Source organism: Triticum aestivum, chromosome 2B (assembly GCF_018294505.1).
Source record: "Triticum aestivum cultivar Chinese Spring chromosome 2B, IWGSC CS RefSeq v2.1, whole genome shotgun sequence".
In the NCBI taxonomy this organism is placed as follows: domain Eukaryota; kingdom Viridiplantae; phylum Streptophyta; class Magnoliopsida; order Poales; family Poaceae; genus Triticum; species Triticum aestivum.
This window is the reverse complement of record NC_057798.1, coordinates 249,870,591-249,886,384: the sequence shown is the minus strand read 5'-3', so window position 1 is coordinate 249,886,384 and position 15,794 is coordinate 249,870,591. Positions and strand designations below refer to the sequence as shown.

Below are 15,794 nucleotides of genomic sequence, written 5' to 3'. Positions count from 1 at the left end.
TCCCATCTCGGTGAGACCGAGATCCCTATCGGTGAGACCGATTTGCCTAGGGTTTGTGGCAGTGGCTATGACATCTGAACTCGGTGGCGCCGGATAGAAAGAATCGGTGTGACCGATTTTGGCTTTAGGTTTAGGACATATGTGTGGAAGTGGGAAAGTAGTTGAGGGTTTTGGAGCATGTCACTAAGCACTGTGGAGCAAGAAACTCATTAAGCAACACCTCATCTCTTCTTGATAGTATTGGCTTTTCCTATAGACTCAATGTGATCTTGGATCACTAAAATGTAAAATGAAGAGTCCTGAGCTTGAATCTTTAACCAATCCCTTGTCCTTAGCATCTTGAAGGAGTTCCACATCCTTTAGTCCATGCCACTCCATTGTTGAACTTGTCTGAAATATACTAGATAAAAGTGTTAGTCCAACAAGAGATATGTTGACATTAATTACCAAAACCACCTAGGGAGCACTTGTGCTTTCAGTTGAAAACCAAGGGTGCTAGTCACTTATGTGGCGAACGTTCCCTGAGAGGAGGACGGCAGACGAATGCATTTTCCTCGCAGTTTTAGTTGCGACACAAGATCGAACGGTCGTAGTTTCGGGAATGTTATCAGGCGAACGAGCCGAGTGTTTCTTTTCTTCCTATATATAAAAAAGTATGCTACTTGGTGTCGGCTTAATCAACAAAGGATTGTGCCAACCTTGACCGTTGGATTGAAATTCAATGTCTGTCGTGTTTCTTCAATCTCTTCTTCCTCGAGCCGCCAAAGCCAAACCAGCACCGGCGGGACCGCCTGCTCCCGCCTCGCACGGCGGGTTGTGCTGCTGCGCACGCATCATAGCCACATCGCACCCTAAAACTTTGCGCATCTTCCCCGGCTCCTGTTCGTTCCCATCCGAGGCCTCACCATCGTCCTCCGCCTTGGTTCGCTCGCCGAGGCGCCGCCCTCTGGTGTTGTCAACATGGTCAACAACCGAGAGGAATAAGGAGATGACTGTACATGGTGAGGATGACAGTAGGGACCCAGCAGCGCGCAGTAATTTTATTTTTTCGGGACGGAGAAGGGTATCAACTAGGTTGTGCGGGACCTATGGCCCGTCTAGACCAGGCTTTTATTTCATATGTTTAGCACAAGTCCAGCCCAGTTTGTCTTTTCCTTTATGAAAATGCCTAGCCAGCTATTTTTTTATTTGGAGAATAACCAACGAAGGCCTACTTGCTTTTCTATGCCCTGCTGGGCCAGAAATCTTTCAAGACGAGGAGGGGTGCATTTTGCCCAGAAAATGGGCTATAAGTAATAAGAAATGGGCTATAAGTAATAATAAATGGGATGTAAAATGAAAAAATACAGCAAACAGCCAATTAGTTCCAAAATACTTTTTTCTTTTGGATTTTGATATTATAAATTCCATTGTTTTTGTGCGGGTAAAATTTCATTAAATTTAAATCAAGGTATATTTAGATTTAAAATTAATTTGAATCTGGCTAGAAATTTCAGGCTGTATGCTGTTTGGGACAAATTTGGAGGTTGACTTGTGGGTCTACTAGGTTGGCGTGTACGACAGGCTTTGTTAACTTAGTCCACAAACGATTCTAGCAGCAATGACCATTGGATGGTAATCCAACGGCCGTGCTGCTTCTTCAATATCTAATCTTCTTGCTCCAGCCGCCCAAACCAGCGCCGGTGGAACTGCCTGCTCCCGCCCCGTGGCCGGCTGTGCTGCTGCACAGGTCGCATCGCCCCACCCTACTTCATTGCTGGCCAGGCCATTCCTCTACTCACCCACACCTCTTGTTATTTTCTGGCGATAGTAGCAGACCAGTAAACCCTCGTACTCCCCACCGCGTGGGCAACCATTGCCGAGTCTTCCTCGGCTCCGTGTTGTTCCCTTCCTAGGCCTCGCCGTCGTCCACCGCCATGGTGCTCTCGGCGCAGCCTGGTCAATGTGGTCAACAAACGACATCCATCGGACATGGACTGTACATGGAGAGGCTGACAGCTGGGTCCACGGCCGCACACAAGGAAATGCCTCCTTATTACGCGCAAAATAATGATTCCTCCACCTGACAGCTGGGACCCACCGGAAGGGCCTCTGTATTTCGCAAAGAAAATGTTCCCCCTGCTGATAGGTCGGACCCACCAGCTATATCTTCGCACGCAAGGAAGGGCCTCTTATTACGCACAAAAAAATGAATACCCCCTGCTAGCTGGGACCCACTATAGTGGGAGGCTGACTTGTGGGCCAACTAAGTTGACGGGGACGGAGGGCTTTGTCAACTTAGTCAATATGAACGATTAGCTCCAGTGACCGTACGATGTCCATCCAACGGCCCTAGTGCTCCTTCAACCTCTGGTCTTCTTGCTCCAGCCGCCCAAACCAGCGCCGGTCGTGCCACGTGCTCCTGCCTCCCGTGGCCGACTGTGATGCCGTGAAGGCCTCAGTGCCCCCTACTACTCCCACCGCTGGCCAGGCCATCCCTCTACTCACCCACACCCCCTGTTATTCTGCGGCGATGACAGCCTCACACCGCAGCCGAACCAGTGAACCCTCGTACTCCTCTCCGCGCGGGCTTCCACTGTCGTGTCTTCCCCGGCTCTGTGTTGTCCCCTTCCTAAGCCTCGCCGTCGTCCACCGCCCTGGTGCTCTCGGCGTGCGTGGTCAGCGTGGTCAAGGAACGACTTCCATCGGAAGAGTACTGTACGTGGAGAGACTGACAGCTGGGTCCACGGCGGCCGCAAGGAAGTGCCTCCTTATTACGCGCAAAATAATTATTCCTCCACCTGACAGCAGGGACCCACCGGACGGGCCACCATATTTCGCGAACAAATGTTTCCGCCCTAACTGCTGGGACCCACCAGCTACATCTTCGCACGCAAGGAAGTGCATCTGGGCAAAAAAATGATTCCCCCCCACTGACTGCTGGGACCCACCAGCTACATCTTCGCATGCAAGGAAGTGTCTGACAGTCGGGACCCACCTGGTCGAAGCGTATGTAGCGTTGCCATTCTGGTCGCGAACATGTACGTACATACTCGTCGATGTAGAGGCGCGCACTGCTACCTCTTGAGCATGCGTTGGTTTTTCCCTTGAAGAGGAAAGGGTGATGCAGCAAAGTAGCGTAAGTATTTCCCTCAGTTTTTGAGAACCAAGGTATCAATCTAGTAGGAGGCTCCTCAAAAGTCCCACACACCTACACAAATAAACAAGAACCTCGCAACCAACGCGATAAAGGGGTTGTCAATCCCTTCATGGTAACTTGCGAAGGTGAGATCTAATAGAGATAATAAGATAAGATAAATATTTTTGGTATTTTTATGATATAGATTGGAAAGTAAAGATGCAAATAAAAGTAGATGGAACACTTATAAGATAAAAGATAGACCTGGGGGCCATAGCTTTCACTAGTGGCTTCCCTCAAGATAGCAGAAGTATTACGGTGGGTGAATAAATTACTATCGAGCAATTGATAGAAAAGTGCATAGTTATGAGAATATCTAGGCATGATCATGTATATAGGCATCACGTCCGTGACAAGTAGATCAAAACGATTCTGCACCTACTACTATTACTCCACACATCGACCGACTCCTGCCTGCATCTAGAGTATTAAGTTCAAGAAGAATAGAGTAACGCATCAAGAAAGATGACATGATGTAGAGGGATAAACTCATGCAATATGATATAAACCCCATCTTTTTGTCCTCGATGGCAACAATACAATACGTGCCTTGCTGCCCCTGCTGTCACTGGGAAAGGACATCGCAAGATTGAACCCAAAGCTAAGCACTTCTCCCATTGCAAGAAAGATCAATCTAGTAGGCCATACCAAACTGATAATTCGAAGAGACTTGCAAAAATAACAAATCATACATAAAATAATTCAGAGGATATTCAAATATTTCTCATAGATAAACTTCTTCATAAACCCACAATTCATCGGATCTCGACAAACACACCGCAAAAAGAGTTACATCGAATAGATCTCCAAGCAGATCGAGGAGAACTTTGTATTGAGATTCGAAGAGAGAGAAGAAGCCATCTAGCTAAGAACTATGGACCCAAAGGTCTGTGGTAAACTACTCACAACTCACCGGAGAGGCCTTGAAGATGATGTACATGCCCTCCATGGTCGATTCCCCCTCCGGCGGAGCACCAGCGAAGGCTCCAAGATGGGATCTCACGGATACAGAAGGTTGCGGCAGTGGAATTAGGTTTTCATGGTGCTCCTGGATGTTTTCAGGGTACGGAGTATATATAGGCGAAGGGAGTATGTCTGTGGAGCAACGAGGGGCCCACGTGGGTGGGGGGCGCGCAGGACACCCTCGTGGCCGGCTCGTTTGTTGCTTGACGTCCACTCCAATTCTCCTGGTTTGCATTTGTTCCAAAAAGATCCTCCCAAAGGTTTCATCCCATTTAGACTCCGTTTGATATTCCTTTTCTTCAAAACACTGAAACAGGAAAAAAATTCGGGTTGGGCCTCCGGTTAGTAGGTTAGTCCCAAAAATGATATGAAAGTGTAAAGTAAAGCCCATAAACATCCAAAACGGGTAATATAATAGCATGGAACAATAAAAAATTATAGATACGTTGGAGACATATCCATCCCCAAACTTAATTCCTGCTCGTCCTCGAGTAGGTAAATGATAAAAACAGAAGTTTTGATGTGGAATGCTACCTAGCATAATTCTCAATGTAATTTTGTTTATTGTGGCATGAATGTTCAGGTCCAAATGATTCAAAATAAAAGTTCATATTGACATGATAAACAATAATACTTCAAGCATACTTAACAAAGCAATCATGTCTTCTCAAAATAACATGGCTAAATAAAGCTATCCCTACAAAATCATATAGTCTAGCTGTGCTCTATCTTCATCACACAAAGTATTTAATCATGCACAACCCCGATGACAAGCCAAGCAATTGTTTCATACTTTAGTATTCTCAAATATTTTCAACTTTCACGCAATACATGAGCGTGAGCCATGGACATAGCACTATAGGTGGAATAGAATGGTGGTTGTGGAGAAGACAAAAAAAGGAGAAGATAGTCTCACATCAACTAGGTGTATCAACGGGCTATGGAGATTCCCATTAATAGATATCAATATGAGTGAGTAGGGATTGCCATGCAACGAATACACTAGAGCTATAAATGTATGAAAGCTCGATAACAGAAACTAAGTGGGTGTGCATCCAACTTGCTTGCTCACGAAGACCTAGGGCATTTTGAGGAAGTCCGTCATTGGAATATACAAGCCAAGTTCTATAATTCAAAATTCCCACTAGTATATGAAAGTGACAACATAGGAGACTCTCTATCATGAATATCGTGGTACTACTTTGAAGCACAAGTGTGCTAGAAGGATAGTAGCATTGTCCCTTCTCTCTTTTTCTCTCATTTTTTTATTTGGCATTCCTCTTTTTTTATTTGGCCTTTCTCTTTTTTTTGTAAAGTTCGAAGTCTCATCCCGACTTGTGGGGGAATCATAGTTTCCATCATCCTTTCCTCACTTGAGACAATGCTCTAATAATGAAGATCGTCACACTTCTATTTACTTAGAACTCAAGATTACAACTCGATACTTAGAACAAGATATGACTCTATATGAATGCCTCCGGCAGTGTACCGGGATATGCAATGAACCAAGAGTGACATGTATGGAAACTATGAAGGTGGCTTTGCCACAAATACGATTTCAACTACATGATCATTCAAGAGCAATATGACAATGATGATGCGTGTCATAATAAACGGAATAGTGGATAGTTGCATGGCAATATATCTCGGAATGGCTATGGAAATGCCATAATAGGTAGGTATGGTGGCTATTTTGAGGAAGGTATAGTGGGTGTATGGTACCGGCGAAAGTTGCGCGGCACAAGAGAGCTAGCAATGGTGGAAGGGTGAGAGTACATATAATCCATGGACTCAACATTAATCATAAAGAACTCATATACTTATTGCAAAAATCTACAAGCCATTGAAAACAAAATATTACGCGCATGCTCCTAGGGGGATAGATTGGTAGCAAAAGACCATCGCTCATCCCTGACCGCCATTCATAAGGAAGACAATCAATAAATAAATTATGATCCAACTTCATCACAAAGCGGTTCACCATACGTGCATGCTATGGGAATCACAAACTTCAACACAAGTATTCCTCAAACTCATAATTACCCCACTAGCATGACTCTAATATCACCATCCTCATATCTCAAAACAATTAGCAAACATCAAATTGATCATAGCATCCAATTCACTTTCTATGATAGTTTTTATTGTACCCAACTTGGATGCCCATCATTCTAGGACCAATTTTATAACCATAGGAAATACCATGTTGTTCTAAAAGACTCTCTAAATAATATAAGTTAAGCATGAGATGTCAACAATTTCCACAAAATTAAACCACCGCCGTGCTCTAAAAAGTATAAGTGAAGTACTAGAGCAAAAATTATCTAGCTCAAAAGATATAAGTGAAGCACATAGAGTATTCTAGTAAATTCTAAATCATGTGGGTTTCTCCCATAAGGTTTGTAAAGCAAGGATGATTGTGGTAATCTAAAAAGAAAAGACTCATATCATACAAGATTCTCCAAACAAAACACATATCATGTGGCGAATAAAAATATAGCTCCAAGTAAAGTTACCGATAAACGAAGACGAAAGAGGAGATGCCTTCCGGGGCATCCCCAAGTTTAGGCTTTTGGTTATCCTTGAATATCTTGGGGTGCCATGGGCATAACCAAGCTTAGGATCTTGCCACTCCTTATTCCATAATCCATCAATCCTTTACCCAAAACTTGAAAACTTCACAACACAAAACTCAACAGGAAATCTCATAATCTCCGGTAGTGCAAGAAAGAAAACTACCACATAAGATATTGTAATGAACTCATTCTTTATTTATATTGGTGTTAAACCTACTTTATTCCAACTTCTCTATGGTTCATACCCCCCGATACTAGCCATAGATTCATCAAAATAAGCAAACAACACACGAAAAACAGAATCTGTCAAAAACAGAACAGTCTGTAGAAATCTGTAACTTTCGAATACTTATGGACCTCTAAAACTCCTACCAAAATAGGATGTCCTGGGAAATTTGTCTATTGATCTACAAAAAAACGAATCAACACAAAATCACGTTTCTGTGATTTATTAAATTATTCTCGTGCGCGCAAAAGTTTGTGTTTTTCAGCAGAATCAAATTAACTATCACCATAGGTTATCCTATAGGTTCTACTTGGCACAAACACTAATTAAAACATGAAAACACATCTAAACAGAAGCTAGATGAAATATTTATTACTAAACAAAAGGAAAAGTTAAGAAACAAAAATAAAATTGGGTTGCCTCCCAACTAGCGCTATCGTTTAACGCCCCTAGCTAGGCATAAAAGCAAGAATAGATCTAAGTAGTGCCATCTTTGTCATTCAATTCATAAGTAGCTCACATGATAGATTCATAAGGTAATTTAAATTTATTTATTGGAAAGTGTTCCATTCCTTTCCTTAATGGAAAATTGGAATCTAATATTTCCTTCCTTCATATCAACAATTGCACCAATTGTTCTAAGGAAAGGTCTACCAAGAATAATAGGACATGAAAGATTGCAATCTATATCAAGAACGATAAAATCTACGGGCACATAATTCCTATTTGCAACAATAAGAACATCATTGATCCTTCCCATAGGTTTCTTAATGGTGGAATTCGCAAGGTGCAAGTTTAAAGAACAATCATCAAAATGATGGAAACCTAGCACATCACATAAAGTTTTTCGGAATCGTGGAAACACTAGCACCCAAATCACACAAAGCATAGCACTCATGATCTTTAATTTTAATCTTTATAGTAGGTTCCCACTCATCATAAAGTTTTCTAGGTATAGAAACTTCCAACTCAAGTTTTTCCTCATAAGATTGCATCAAGGCATCAACAATATGTTTGGTAAAAGCTTTATTTTGACTATAAGCATGAGGAAAATTCAACACGGATTGCAACAAGGAAATACAATCTATTAAAGAACAATTATCATAATTAAATTCCTTTAAATCCATAATAGTGGGTTCAATGCTATGTAAAGTCTTGACCTCTCCAATCCCACTTTTACCAAATTTAGCATCGAGATCTAAAAATTCCGAATTATTGGAACGCCGTTTAACTAAAGTTCACTCATCTCCAGTCCCATCATTATCAAGATTCATATTGCAAAACAAGGATTTAATAGGGGATACATCAATAACTTTTAGATCTTCATCAGTATTTTCATGGAGACTAGAAGAACACGCTTTTACAAAGCAATCTTTCTTAGCACGCAACCTAGTGGTTCTTTCTTTACACTCATCAATGGAAATTATCATGGCTTTGAGAGACTCATTAATATCATGCTTAGGTGGAATAGATCTAAGTTTCAAAGAATTAACATCAAGCGAAAGTCTATCGACGTTCCTAGCCAATTCATCAACTTTAAGCAATTTTTCTTCAAGCAAAGCATTAAAATTCTTTTGAGAGATCATAAAGTCTTTAACGCTATTCTCAAAATCAGAGGGCATCTTATTAAAATTTCCATAAGAGTTGTTGTAGGAACTAGCAAAGTGGCCCGCTCGATGCGCGGGCTAGAACTTTAGAAAGTTTAATATTGAGAACATATTATTTGGTTTATCTAAAGAAAAATTGGGGACTAATGTTATGAGAACACAATTTTGTCCACACTTCATTGATTTAAGACATGTTTAGTCAAGAGAATAAGGGGTGATGAAATTTGGTTGTATGCATGTTCCTAACCTTGTGATGCCAATTAGAAGTTCGTGTTACACTGGTGACTATTGTCATTTTTGTTGAAATATTTATGAGATCTAAGCTTCTTCTATAAAACCCAAATCCACAAGAGAGAAAATCAATGCTTGATATTATGCACCATGTACAAAACTAAAACTTCAGATATCATAAATCTCAATTCAAAGCCACATTAACTACATATTTATGTTAACCATAACTGCAACATTTTCAAATGTTTTTTTACTTTCTGCTTTTAGTTGCTGTTCTATACAGTTGAACTTGGTTTCTGGGTGGTAATAAAGGACTGTGGGGCTTTGCCATGTAGTAGGTAGTAAAAATATATTTTCAAATGATTTTTTTGTGACCAGTATCAACAATGCATTTATTGTTTACGTGTTAAGGTTGGAAATACCGAAAGGTAGGAATTGTGCCTATAAAATTTGAAAGGTCGAGACCTAAGAATATTCTTTACTATTACTTATTTTCCTCAAATCACATAAGCCCAATAGAAAGACAACTAATTTATTTGTTCATGACATACACTCGTCAACAACTTATTCAAAGGTAAATGCCTTGCAATATTTACTCGCACGTCTGCATATACTTGTCGTTTTCCCACAATTCTCATTGGTATAATATATGTGCGGGATATTTCATATTTCCAAAGTACAAAAATCCTCTCCCCTGACTGAAAAAATGCCCGCCATTTCCGCAATTGCCCGTTATAGCCCTACAAAATCATTAGTCTTTGATTTAAAACGTTGCTTAAGATTTCTCTTTCGTTAAACATAGAACAAGTAGTTTTTACTGGTTTCACGCATGCCTCAGAATATATGCTAAAAAGTTGTCAGATTGATATATTGAGTTTCTAGTTGTAATTGCGTGCAACCGTAATTTCCACCAATTATGTTTGTCCGCGCCTTTTAGTTGACCGTAAACATCTTAGAACTTGAGTTAAGATGAATTTAGGGTGCAGTTATGTAATATATGTCCACTAAAATCGTAATGGTACCTATGTTTTTATTTCATGAACATTTAATAGAGTTAAGGTAAGACAATTTTAGAAGACACCAAGCTTGTCTCACGCCTGAATCGCAAGCAAAGAAAAAGTTGGCTCTTCACTTTCCTCTGACCATTGTGCACAACGCGACAGCATCAGGGGTCCCACCAAGCTGAACACTCACTTCCCCCTTTCTCCAGTCTTGTGTTCTTGTCTTCTCGGGAGCTCCCATGAGGGAAGCCGGTCCAGCTTCGATCCACCGCGTGTGAGGACTGATCTGATGTTCCCCTCATTTCCTTCTTGATCGTGCTCACCTGCACGCACCCCACGTCAAGGGTAAGTGGTACGGCCACGCTGTGGCTTTCTACAACAGCTGGTTTGGATCCCCCCGTGCCTCGTGGTCGTGGATCTCTTGGGCCAGTGAACGGCGACGGAGGGGTTGCAGGTCCCGAATAGCCGTTGCGCGAGGGAGGAGGCGAGCTCGTCGAAGCCGATTGCCATTGCAGTCGGTGTTCATGGAGGCGATGAGGGTGTCGATCTCGTCCCCCGTAGCTATCTTGGATCCTGTGCGAAGGCGTTGTCATCCACAAGCGCCGAACCGGACGCGTCGTTGTTGTCCCAAAGCGAGACAGCTTATCACGCTGTCTTCATTCTTGATAGCTGTAGCCCAGCTCTGGCGTTGCATTCTTCCACCTGCAGGTCCCTCCTTCTCCCTTCCCCTTTTCTGATTTTGTGCGATTGCACCAGTATAATCTGCACCATTTATGTATTTTGTGCTCCTACATATTGTCTGATGTTGATTTTCATCAGATTGACTTCTGGTCCATCAACTACATGATCATTGTAAGTTATACATGCCAAACATAACTAAGGGCATCATGTTTTTTTTTTTTGACACATAAACCTCCTCTTTATTAAGTTGCTACAATAGTAGCATCAGAGACAATCAACGGCAATACTTCCCTGGAGAACTTAGCAAGCCTAGCTAATTCATGGGCTACACGATTATTGTCTCTACAGTAGTGTTCATAACTAAGGGCATAATGTTAATTTGTTTATGTCCCTCCACTTTTTTCCGGGCTAGTGACCGGCATCAGCGTTAGCCCCCCTACCCCCATTAATATTTAGCATACTTAAGAAATACTCCCTCCGTTCCTAAATATAAGTCTTTGTAGAGATTCCACTATGAACCACATACAGATGTATATAGACGCATTTAGAGTGTAGATTCACTCATTTTGCTCCGTATCTAATCAATAGTGGAATCTCTACAAAGACTTATTTAGGAACGGAGGAAGTAGTTATTTTATTTGGGCTTCACTATAGTTTTAATAATTCCCAAAGATAAACTGAGATTTATAATAATTGAATAGGAAAATTGATCTAGTTGCATAACATATAAAACATAATGATGCATGGGCACTCACTATTGGCTTGTACTATATAATAAGATTCAAATATCAGGTATCACATAATATAGATTGTTGATACTAATTGATATTATTGAGCTATTTGCATCAAATGTTGATGCATGTTTCCAATGCTTTGAACAAACAAATGAAACTATCAGAAAATGTATTTCATATTTTACATCCTACAAAGTAGGAAACTGGCAACATAATGAGAAGAAAAGAATGAATATTGGAAGAAGTGGAAATTATGTTGATACATGCACTTAAATGAGTCTTCCTTCTGGTTATTTTCTTGCTTCATTGGCATTGCGACCGGATGACTAAGACTATGCCCAATAATAATGCTTGAAAATACTGGGCTGAGTAATCATATCCTTGTGATAGCCGCTTAAGACATCCTCAAGATGCGGTGACTTCTTTAAGCGACCGTTTGTTTACATCAATTTGTGAAATAAACCTATGATGGTTGACCAAGAAAAGTTAGATTATGTTGTGTCAAGAAAATCGTATGAAGCAGCAACTGTTAGGCAGTTAATTGGTCTCACCATTTGACACTAAATATCCTGCAGAGTCTGGATGTTGCCGGGATTAATTGACTTACTGCCCAGGAGCGCTGAACTTAGCTTCATCCTACTTCTTGTAGGACATTGTAGTAAACAGATTAATTTAATCACCTGAGACATGCAGTGGCATATGTTATGGTTAAGATTGAATATCACAATCCATGACAGGGCAAGGCTCGAAGGTACGGCGCACCTGCTGCTGGTACTCGTTTGTCCAGTCTGGAGCATACATCCTCATGTAGGAGACACAATGGGGTTCTCTCCGAGCAGGAATGTCCGAGGCAAGCCACTGGCACCGGGTTGCTGACTCCTGCTGCTCTCATTCTAGTTCGAGCTACAGATCATGAATCATGAGGAAGAAATATACATGTCAAGTTGTTAACTTCTCAGAGCATGTATATTAGTATGGACTGCACTATAGACATATCCTACAATAGGTTGTCTTTTCGGTTCTCTGCATAGACTTTTGATTGGATGAAACATTAAGTATCTATTGATTGGCACTAATTATTATGTGTTCTCTATGGCCATTGCTTGTTAGATACAGTATAATATTGTCCTTCATCCCTGTGTTAATTTCTTGCTCGTGCAAAATTTTATTGCTAATTCTTAGCATCACACAGCAAAAAGGAGAAACAAATATATGAAGCATGGAGCAAAGAAAAATCCTAAATTAATGTATGCAGCAACCATCATAATTATTTAAGCACCTTTGCAATCCCAAACTCCACGTTTTCTGATATGCAAGCAAGGATCGAGGCCAGGTGATGAAAATTGAAGATGGATTTAAAAGGGAAGACGTTTACAAATTGATGGTGGATTTAAAAGGGAAGACGCCTACAGAAGAAGTAGTATGGACTCACGGAATCAATGTCAACTAATCATACATGGAGACGTAGACATTTATGGGGAAACATACCTCGCAATGGAATTGATGGAACAGTGGAAACATACCATGGCGACGATGCATGATCGACATGGCAAAGGAACGATGCGTTTATGGCGGCGGCGAAACGGATGGAGAGCCACGTCCCCTGATTGATCCCTTTTTCTGATCCGTGTTTTTTTGGGTACCTTTGTGAGATACAAGAGGCGTGGAGAAAAGCTTAGGCATAGTGGGTAATTTCTAGGTGTTACTAAATTGTTTGTAAGATCTAATGATTGTGGTTATCTCTCCTAATAAATTAAGTGACAGATGTTTCTAATTTTTGTGAGATTTTCTAGCTTAATTACTTTGTTTTTTTTACGTGGGCGAGATAACTTATTAAGGGCATTGGTGGGTAATTTTCATTCTTTTCAATCCATTGGTTGTGCTTGTCTAATCGGTTTTAATTGACGGCCAGATGTTACTAATTATTATGGGATTTTCTAGGTAATTCTCTTTTTTCTGGTTACCCAGTAAAGCACTTTTTATATATAAATAGATTACCATAATTATTAGAGGATTTACTAGGAAACGGTCTAGGATTAAAGTTTCCTCTATAAGCATTGTTACAAAAATTATTCCTACTAACAAAATTCACATCCATAGATTCATTATTATTCTCAATCAAAGTAGCAAAGGCATATCATTAGGATAAATAGGAGCGCTCTTAGTAGCAAAAAGTTTCATAAGTTCATCCATCTTTCAACTCAAAACATTAATTTCTTCTATAGCATGCACTTTTTTACTAGTAGATCTTTCGGTGTGCCATTGAGAATAGTTAGCCATAATGTTATCAAGGAGTTTATTAGCTTCTCCTAAGATGATTTCCATAAAAGTGCCTCCCGCGGCTGAATCTAAAAGATTTCTAGAAGCAGAATTCAATCCGGAATAAAAATTTTGTATGATCATCCATAATTTCAAACCATGAGTAGGGCAATTGCGAATTATTAATTTCATTCTTTCCCAAGATTGGTCAACATGCTCATGATCAAGTTGTTTAAAATTTATAATATTGTTCCTAAGATTGATGATCTTAGCGGGAGGAAAATACATAGAGATAAAAGCATCTCTGCACTGATTCCATGAACCAATACTATTCTTAGGCAAAGACGAATACCAAGTTTTAGCACGATCTCTAAGTGAAAACAGAAATAACTTCAATTGTTTAGATGGGTAGCGGCATCTTCACTAGGAAGGCCAGAGAATTGATCTTTCATAACAAGATTCAACAAAGCAGCATTGATTTCACAAGATTCAACATCAGTAAGAGGAGCAATCGGAGTGCTAAGGAAATCATTATTATTGGTATTGGAAAAGTCACACAATTTGGTATTATCTTGCGTTATCGTGACAAGCAATCCAACACAAACGCACACAAGAAGGCAAGCGAAAGAGAGAGGAGATTGGGAAAGAGAGGGCGAATAAAACGGCAAGGGTGAAGTGGGGAGAGGAAAACGAGAGGCAAATGGCAAATAATGTAATGCAAGGGAGATGAGTTTGTGACGGGTACTTGGTATGTCTTGACTTGAGCGAAGACCTCCCCGGCAACGGCGCCAGAAATCCTTCTTGTTACCTCTTGAGCATGCGTTGGTTTTTCCCTTGAAGAGGAAAGTGTGATGCAGCAAAGTAGCGTAAGTATTTCCCTCAGTTTTTGAGAACCAAGGTATCAATCCAGTAGAAGGCTCCTCAAAAATCCCACGCACCTACACAAACAAACAAGAACCTCGCGACCAACGCGATAAAGGGGTTGTCAATCCCTTCATGGTAACTTGCGAAAGTGAGATCTAATAGAGATAATAAGATAAGATAAATATTTTTGGTATTTTTATGATATAGATTGGAAAGTAAAGATGCAAATAAAAGTAGATGGAAAACTTATATGATAAAAGATAGATCCGGGGGCCATAGGTTTCAATAGTGGCTTCTCCCAAGATAGCATAAGTATTACGGTGGGTGAACAAATTACTGTCGAGCAATTGATAGAAAAGTACATAGTTATGAGAATATCTAGGCATGATCATGTATATAGGCATCACGTCCGTGACAAGTGTATCGAAACGATTCTACATCTACTACTATTAATCCACACATCGACCGACTCCTGCCTGCATCTAGAGTATTAAGTTCAAGAAGAACAGAGTAACGCATTAAGAAAGATGACATGATGTAGAGGGACAAACTCATGCAATATGATATAAACCCCATCTTTTTATCCTAGATGGCAAACAATACAATACAAGCTTTGCTGCCCCTGCTATCACTGGGAAAGAACACCGCAAGATTGAACCAAAAGCTAAGCACTTCTCCCATTGCAAGAAAGATAAATCTAGTAGGCCAAACCAAACTGATAATTCAAAGAGACTTGCAAAGATAACAAATCATACATAAAATAATTCAGAGGAGATTCAAATATTTCTCATAGATAAACTTGATCATAAACCGACAATTCAACGGATCTCGACAAACACACCGCAAAAATAGTTACATTGAATAGATCTCCAAGAAGATCGAGAACTTTGTATTGAGATTCAAAGAGGGAGAAGAAGCCATCTAGCTAATAACTATGGACCCGAAGGTCTGTGGTAAACTACTCACAACTCATTAGAGAGGCCTTGTAGATGATGTAGAGGCCCTCTATGGTTGATTCCCCCTCCAGCGGAGCGCCGGTGAAGGATCCAAGATGGGATCTCACGAATACAGAAGGTTGCAGCGGTGGAATTAGGTTTTCGTGGTGCTCTTGGATGTTTTCAGGGTACGGGAGTATATATAGGCGAAGGGAGTACGTCGGTGGAGCAACAAGGGGCCCTCGTGGCCTCCTCGTTTTTTGTTTGACGTCCACTCCAAGCCTCCTGGTTTGCATTTGTTCCAAAAATATCGCTCCCGAAGGTTTCATCCCGTTTGGACTCCGTCTGATATTCCTTTTCTTCGAAACACTGAAATAGGCAAAAAAACAGCATTTCAGGCTGGGCCTCCGGTTAGTAGGTTAGTCCCAAAAATGATATAGAAGTGTAATGTAAAGCCCATAAACATCCAAAATGGGTAATATAATAGCATGGAACAATAAAAAATTATAAACACGTTGGAGACGTATCACACACGTGTC

At 40.7% G+C, this 15,794-nt stretch overlaps 1 long non-coding RNA gene across 1 annotated transcript; it reads right to left on the bottom strand.

The window, feature by feature from the left end:
* Positions 1–11,279: 11,279 nt before the first annotated feature.
* Positions 11,280–12,872, bottom strand: LOC123041158 (uncharacterized). The gene is made up of 4 exons (XR_006418390.1): positions 12,686–12,872; positions 11,960–12,100; positions 11,749–11,877; positions 11,280–11,660 (listed from the first exon to the last, which is right to left on the bottom strand). It is a non-coding gene; the product is annotated as an uncharacterized lncRNA (long non-coding RNA).
* Between the last annotated feature and the right edge of the window lie 2,922 nt (positions 12,873–15,794).